Here is a 7,909-nt window from a genome sequence, read left to right on the forward strand (position 1 = left end):
CTACACCAAGCAATCCTCCAACACCAGCTGGTGTCAATTCCAACACTATCTACCTGGAGATAGCATCAGATCTCATAGGTTAAAGACTCAGACCCACAAGACTCACATGACTTCAGATGCCAATTCCAAGGCCAAGTTGTTACCTGTGCTTCTGACCCACTGGCTCTAAATCAGAGCTTCCCACGACCCCCTCCTTGGGGATTTGATTGATTTGCTAGAATGGCTCACAGAAGTTAGGAAACCAGTTTACTTATTAGATTACTGGTTTATCACAGAAGTTACTAAAGGATACAAATGAACAGGCAGATGAAGAGATACATAGGGTGAGTTTCTGAAAACAGGAACTTCTGTTTCTGTGGAGTTTGGGGCCTGCATGTGGATGTGTTCTGGTTCACCCACCAGGAAGTTCTCCAAATCCTGTGTCTGTTGGTTTTTGTTTTTGTTTTCTTACATATTTTTATTTATTTGGCTGCATCAGGTCTTAGTTGTGGCACGTGGGATCTTAGTTGCGGCATGTGGGATCTTCCGTTGCACCATGCGGGCTCTTCGTTATGGTGCACAGGCTTCTCTCTAGTTGTGGTGAGTGGGCTCAGTAGTTGCAGTGCGTGGGCTCCAGAGCACGAGGCCTCAGTAGTTGCAGCACATGGGCTCTCTAGTTGTGGTGCATAGGCTCCAGAGCACACGGGCTCAGTAGTTGTGGCACGCGGGCTCTAGAGTGTGCGGGCTTAGTTGCCCTGCAGCATGTGGGATCTTAGTTCCCTGACCAGGGATCGAACCCACATTCCCCTGCATTGGAAGGAGGATTCTTAACCACTGGACCACCAGGGAAGTCCCTCCTTTTGGGTTTTTATGGAAGCTCCATTACATAAGAACAATTGATTAAGTGATTGGCCATTGGTGATTGAACTCAATCTCTAGCCCCTCTCCCATCCCCAGAGGTCAAAAGGGGTGGGACTGAAGGTTCCAACCCTCTAATCAAATGGTTGGTTTCTCTGGTAGTCAGCCCCTATCCTTAGGTTCTTTCCAAAAGTCACCTCATTAACATAACAAATGACACCGTTATGGCTCTCAACACTTAGGAAATTCTAAGGGTTTTAGGAGCTCTGTGCCAGAAATGGGACAAAGAGCAAATATATATATATATATATATATATATATGTATAATTATTGTTTTTTTTTGCAGTATGCGGGCCTCTCACTGCTGTGGCCTCTCCCATTGTGGAGCTCAGGCTCCGTGGCCATGGCTCATGGGCCCAGCTGCTCCGCGGCATGTGGGATCTTCCCCGATCAGGGCACGAATCCGCGTCCCCTGCATCGGCGGGCGGACTCTCAACCACTGTGCCACCAGGGAAGCCCCAAATGTATATTTATTATAAATCACGATATCACACAGCCAAAGCACCATTCTTTTTTTTTTTTCCTTCGTACTTCTGTGCATGCAGCTAGCTACCTCTTTCTTTCTGGAATGTTCTTCCTTCTCTTCTACAGCTATCTGTGAACTTTCACTAGTTCTCAAGACTCAATCTCCATGTCTAACAAGGGCTTAATCTCTGAAATATACAAACAGCTCATACAACTCAACAACAAAAAAACAAACAACCCAACGGGAAAATGGGCAGAAGACCTTAATAGACATTTCTCCAAAGGAGACATACAGACAGCCAGTAGGCACATGAAAAGATGCTCAACATCATTAATTATTACAGAAATGCAAATCAAAACTACAATGAGGTATCACCTCACACCGGTCAGAATGGCCATCATTAAAAAGTCTACAAATAACAAATGCTGGAGAGGATGTGGAGAAAAGGGAACCCTCCTACACTGTTGGTGGGAATGTAAGTTGGTACAGCCACTATGGAAAACACTATGGAGGTTCCTCAGAAAACTAAAAATAAAATTACCATATGATCCAGCAGTCCCACTCCTGGGAATATACCCAGACAAAACTGTAATTCAAGAGATACATACACCCCTATGTTCACAGCAGCACTATTCACAATAGCCAAAACAAGGAAACAAGCTAAATGTCCATCAACAGATGAATGGATAAAGAAGATGTGGTACATATATACAATGGAATACTCAGCCATAAAAAAGAACGAAATAACGCCATTTGCAGCAACATGGATGCAACTAGAGATTATCATACTAAGTGAAGTAAGTCAGAAAGAGAAAGACAAATACCATATGATATCACTTATATGTGGAATCTAAAATATGGCACAAATGAACCTATCTACAAAACAGAAATAGACTCACAGACATGGAGAACAGACCTGTGGTTGCCAAGGGGGAGGAAGTAGCCGGGAGGGAGAGGGATGGACTGGGAGTTTGGGGCTGGTAGATGCAAACTATTACATTTAGAATAGATAAACAAGGTCCTATCGCATAGCACAGGGACCTATATTCAATATCCTGTAATAGACCATAATGGAAAACAATATAAAAATGAATGTATATATGTGTATAACTGAGTCACTTTGCTGTACAGCAGAGATTGGTACAGCATTGTAAATCAACTAGACTTCAATAAAATGAAACAAAAAGACTCAATCTCCACATCTGAAAAGTTTCTCCTAACTCTACCCTCATCCCTATTTTCAGTGGGTCAGGCTGACATGGAGTTTTCATGCATTCCATGGGGCAGTAGATATGGCCTTGGTCTCAGGGACAGATGATTAAATCAGGATTTTCATTGGAACATGGGGTTCAGCCTAAACTCCAGCTAGTGATGTCGGAGGAGGCTTTCAGAGTTAACCCGGTCACAAAATTCTTACAGTTACAAGATCAGATTTTGCTGCTTTTGCACCTTGAGCAAACCACCCAACCCTAAGGCCTCAGAGGGTTTTGTCCTTGTTGGCATCAGAATTCCATTATTCTCCTTCTTCCTGTTTTTCACGATTGCCCCTCCCATTTGGATGGGCTTTAGTGACTATGCCATGCTTTCACAGCTGTTATTTTATTTGATCCTCACAATAACCCCATGAGGCGGAGAGAGCTGTTTTCACCGGTTGAGGAGACTGCAATTTGTCCTGGTTCTGAGAACTTAAATCCTGGCATCGGTTTATGAAACTTCCCATGGAACCAGAAGCTTCCTCTCAGGAAAGCTTTGGGGTAATGGCAGTCACAAAGATGCTATCAGCCACTGAGTGGCCAGGGGCCGGACACCACTCCCACATCTGCCGGCTTCAGGCACAGTTGCTCAGCATTTCTGCTTCTTGTGGCCAGATTGTGCCCACTGATTACAGGGCATTTCAGTGATGGGATAAAATTCATATTTTATTTAAAATTTTTCTCCGCCTGTTTGGGCCTCTTCCTTCCCCTTTAGTGTGTGTTGTGCATCTGCATTACCCAGACCTCCTTAGGAGAATTTTTTTTTTTTAATTTATTTAATTTATTTATTTTTGGCTGCGTTGGGTCTTCATTGCTGTGCACAGGCTTTCTCTAGTTGTGGTGAGCAGGGGCTACTCTTCGTTGTGGTGTGCAGGCTTCTCATTGTGGTGGCTTCTCATTGTGGAGTACGGGCTCTAGATGTGCGGGCTTCAGTAGTTGTGGCACATGGGCTTAGCAGTTGTGGTTCGCGGGCTCTAGAGTGCAGGCTCAGTAGTTGTGGCACACGGGCTTAGCTGCTCTGCGGCATGTGAGATCTTCTCGGACCAGAGCTGGAACCCATGTCCCCTGCATAGGCAGGCGGATTCTTAACCACTGCACCACCAGGGAAGCCCTAGGAGAATGTTTTCCTTCTTAATCTTATAAGGGGTCATGATGACCTGCTTCATATGTGTAGATCTGATTGTGTCCACTGTCAGTATGTCTTTTGATGTAGAACCCTTTGTCTCAAAAACTTATATAGCTGTGCTTTGACCTCTAACAGGCAGAAGAGTCCTCAGAGCTTTCTGCGAGACTGCTTCCTGCATTATAATCCTCAGGTTAGCTTGAATAAAATCTTCCATTTCTTTCTTAGATTGACTATCAGTTGATTTTTTTTCTTCGACACAGACCTTTGGCCAAGATAAGATGAGCGCTCGATAGAGCTCACTGGCAGGCCTAGTGCTCCTTGTTGGTTACCAGGCGAGACTGGGGATTAGGAAGAATTTTATTTTTGAAACCAGCATATCTTGGCTCCTTTACAGTCCTTCTAGATTCTGCTTGAAAATTGAACAATTCAAACTTAGTTCAACTCCCTTTTTGTATTTTGTCTTAGAGAAATAGTAGAAGCCAGTTGGCAATTTCAATGTTATGATTGGAAATCTCCTTAGCCAGCTCCACAAGATCATTAAGTATCTTTACTAGTTTTTATTAGATACTCTTCCTAGTTTTTACATTATCTCAGGCAACAGTGTTGCCAAACTTTTTACCAGCCATAACGTTTTGTCCAACTCTATTAGTTTGCTAGGGGTGCCATGATAACATGCTACAAACTGGTGGTTTAAACAACAGAAATTTATTGTCTCACAGTTCTGGAAGCTAGAAATACAAGATTAAGCTACCAGCAGGGTTTGTCCCTTCAAAAAACTATGAGGGGGGCTTCCCTGGTGGTGCAGTGGTTGAGAGTCCTCCTGCCGATGCAGGGGACACAGGTTCGTGCCCCGGTCTGGGAGGATCCCACATGCCGCGGAGCGGCTGGGCCCGTGAGCCCTGGCCGCTGAGCCTGCACGTCCGGAGCCTGTGCTCCGCAACAGGGGAGGCCACAACAGTGAGAGACCTGCGTACTGCAAAAAAAAAAAAAAAAAAAAAAAAAAAAAAAAAAAAAAAAAAAAACAAAAAAAACTATGAGGAAGAACCTTTTCCCTGCCTGTCTCCTAGCTTCTGGTGATTTGCTGGCTATCTCTGGTGTTCCTTGACTTGTAGACCCATCACGCCAATTTCTGTCTTCATGTTCATATGTCATTCTTCCTGTGTGTTTGTGTCCAAATTTCCTCTTTTTATAAGGATACCAGTCATATTGGATTAGGGCCCACCTTAATGACCTCATTTTAACTGGATTACCTCTGTAAAACTTCATCTGAGACACTGGAGATTAAGACTTAAACATATGAATTTTGGGGAGAGACAATTCAACTCAAAGCAGCAACTTTCAACAACAATTCCCTCACTGTCTTTCAAACCTTCACTTGAGATCCTTTTAGCTTCTGCCACCCCCCTGCCCAAAGCCAGTAACACATGCTTTTTGTTAACAGTATCAAACTTCACAAATTTCAATATCAGTTAGGGGCTGGTCAGGGAAGCAGCACCACTAAGGAATACAGGATTTATCACAGGGATTAAATACAGCACAATTGTAGGAAAAGCTGGGGGAGAAAAAGTCTGGAAGGAGATGGCTGGAGGATCAAAGGAAACTAACCAGGGATCACAAAGGAAAGCTGGTGAAGAATTCTGTGGAAGGCTGTAGCCTCTGCATCCAGAAACGGCCTGAAACTGATAGGTCATCAGGGCTAGCAGTCAGGAAGACAGCTTGGATTGAACTGGGGGAGAGTGAGGGCAAACTAGAATCCACAAGGACAAACTGGAACCTATGAGGACAAAACGGAACCCATAGCTATCTCTCATGCTGCTGATGCAGGTGGTCTGTAGGAGAAGTTGATGCATTTACCACAGAACTACATGTGTGCCTTGCCCCAGGGGCTGGAAGAAGCTGAAATAGGAGATGTGGTGGGAGCTGGAGGAGCTGGAGACCAGTTGCTGCTCTGCACCAACAGTGTGCCAGCAGGTCAGTAACAAGTTTACAATCTGCAGCTGGTACCTGGCATCTTCAGAGCACAAGGGCTGCTGCTTCACTTGCTCCTTTCAAATTTTACACAAATTTCTCTTGTGACCAATCCTATCTTGGAACCAGACTGGGAAGGGAAATTTGGGGAACTAAATTTCAGTTTAGTTAAATTGACACAGCACAAAACTACCACATGAGCCAAATATCAACAGTTGCCTGGTTACCAGGATGCTGTGTCTCATATGTGTACTAGTGTCTCATTTAAGCCCCATCACAGTTTTGCAAGATAAATATTAACATTTCCACTTTACATATGAAGAAATGAAGCCTCATATTTGCTCATAGGTAAGCAAATGGTGGAGTCTGGATTCTGCCCTACATCTGTGTGGTAGCCAGCTTCCAAGATGGGTCCCAGTGGTTCTTGCCTTCTGATACTCACGCTCTTTTGTATTTCCCCTCCCACCTTAAATAGGTCTGACCTGAGTAATCAGTAGACTATTGCAGAAATGATGATAAGTGACTTTTGAGGCAGGATCATAAAAGACATTGCAGCTTCCACCTTTCTCTTTCTTAGACCACCTGCTCTGGGAAAAGCCAGCTGACATGTTGTTCGGACACTCAAGTAGCCTGTAGGTGGACCCATACAGGGAGGAACTGAGGCCTTTTGTGAACAAGTCCATGTGGGTGAGCCATGGTACAAGTAATTTCTACAGCACCAGGCTCCCCTTCAGATGACTACAGTCCCATATCCTGACTGAAACCTCTCAGGAGACCTCAAGCCAGAACTATATGGCCTTTAAATTCTGGACCCATAGAAAATATGAGATAATGTTTATTATTATTTTAAGCTGCTAAATTTGGGTTAGTAGGTTACACAGTAGTCGATAATTAATATAATCTGTTAGGTTCCAAAGCACAGCTCCTTCCATGACATCATTTTGCTTTAAAATTTGTTCAGATTATGAGAGTGGGGATTGTGGAAGAAGTAGGAATTTTTTCTTTTTAATATACATTTATTTATTTATTTAATTTTGGCTGCGTTGGGTCTTTGTTGCTGTGCGCGGGCTTTTCTCTAGTTGCAGCGAGGGGGGCTACTCTTCAATGCGGTGCGCAGGTTTCTCACTGCGGTGGCTTCTCTTGTTGCAGAGCACAGGCTCTAGGCACGCGGGCTTCAGTAGTTGTGGCACTTGGGCTCAGTAGCTGTGGCTTGTGGGCTCTAGAGTACAGGCTCTGTAGTTGTGGCACACGGGCTTAGTTGCTCTGCGGCATGTGGAATCTTCCTGGACCAGGGCTTGAACCCATGTCCCCTGCATTGGCAGGCAGATTCTTAACCACTGCTCCACCAAGGAAGTCCAAGAAGTAGGAATTTGAAAGTTCAGAATGTACTGGTCATGTGACCGCCACCCCCCCACCCCAAAGCTTTGAAATATCTTTTTGGTGCTTCCAGATACAGAGAGAGAAGGAATGTCATCTAGTGGTTAATCTGAACTTTGAGAATTTAGGAGGGTTTCTTTTTTGTCACTACCTAGGGAAAGCTGAGTTGGCATGAAGAAATTAGAGGTTAAATCATGTGTTTCTGTTGACTGGCAGACTTGAGCTGGAGTTGGGGAAGATCATTGATAGAGACTGGATTCTGGCAGAGCAAGAAAAGTCCTGACAAATGGAGAAGTGGGGCCTCAAGGGCCCTCACAGTGACAGACTGACAGTCCCTCTGCTTTTGCCCCTTCCCTTCAACTGGGCCATCCTTTCCTCTGTCCCACCAAGTTCCCTTTGGCCTGAAGGTCACTGAAGCTGCTCCTTCCTTTTCTGCTCTTTCCAAATCCCCCTTCCTTATGATGCCCTTTTCCTTTTAATAAAGTTCATATATGTGTGTTTAAGAACATAAAAGAGGAAAACAAAACCAAACTTCATCTGAGAACCCTTTCCCTTTGAAAACTCTTGGTATTTGTTTTTCTATCCATTTTGTCCAGTTTTGGTCTTGGATTGGAGATGCAAGGCACTGTGCCTGGTGACTTAATCAGACTGGAGTCAGCCAGCAATATTTATTATCTTAGGATGTGAGCACTAGGAGAACCCTTCCAGAACATCTGGAGCAACCACGCTCATTTCATACGTGGAACATGTGAAGCCCAAAGAGGTCAAGTAATCATTGTTAACAGATATCAAATGAACATCTGCAATGAGGAGGACGCTCTT

Source organism: Lipotes vexillifer, unplaced genomic scaffold, assembly GCF_000442215.2.
Source record: "Lipotes vexillifer unplaced genomic scaffold, Lipotes_vexillifer_v1.1 scaffold6, whole genome shotgun sequence".
Classification (NCBI taxonomy): Eukaryota; Metazoa; Chordata; class Mammalia; order Artiodactyla; family Lipotidae; genus Lipotes; species Lipotes vexillifer.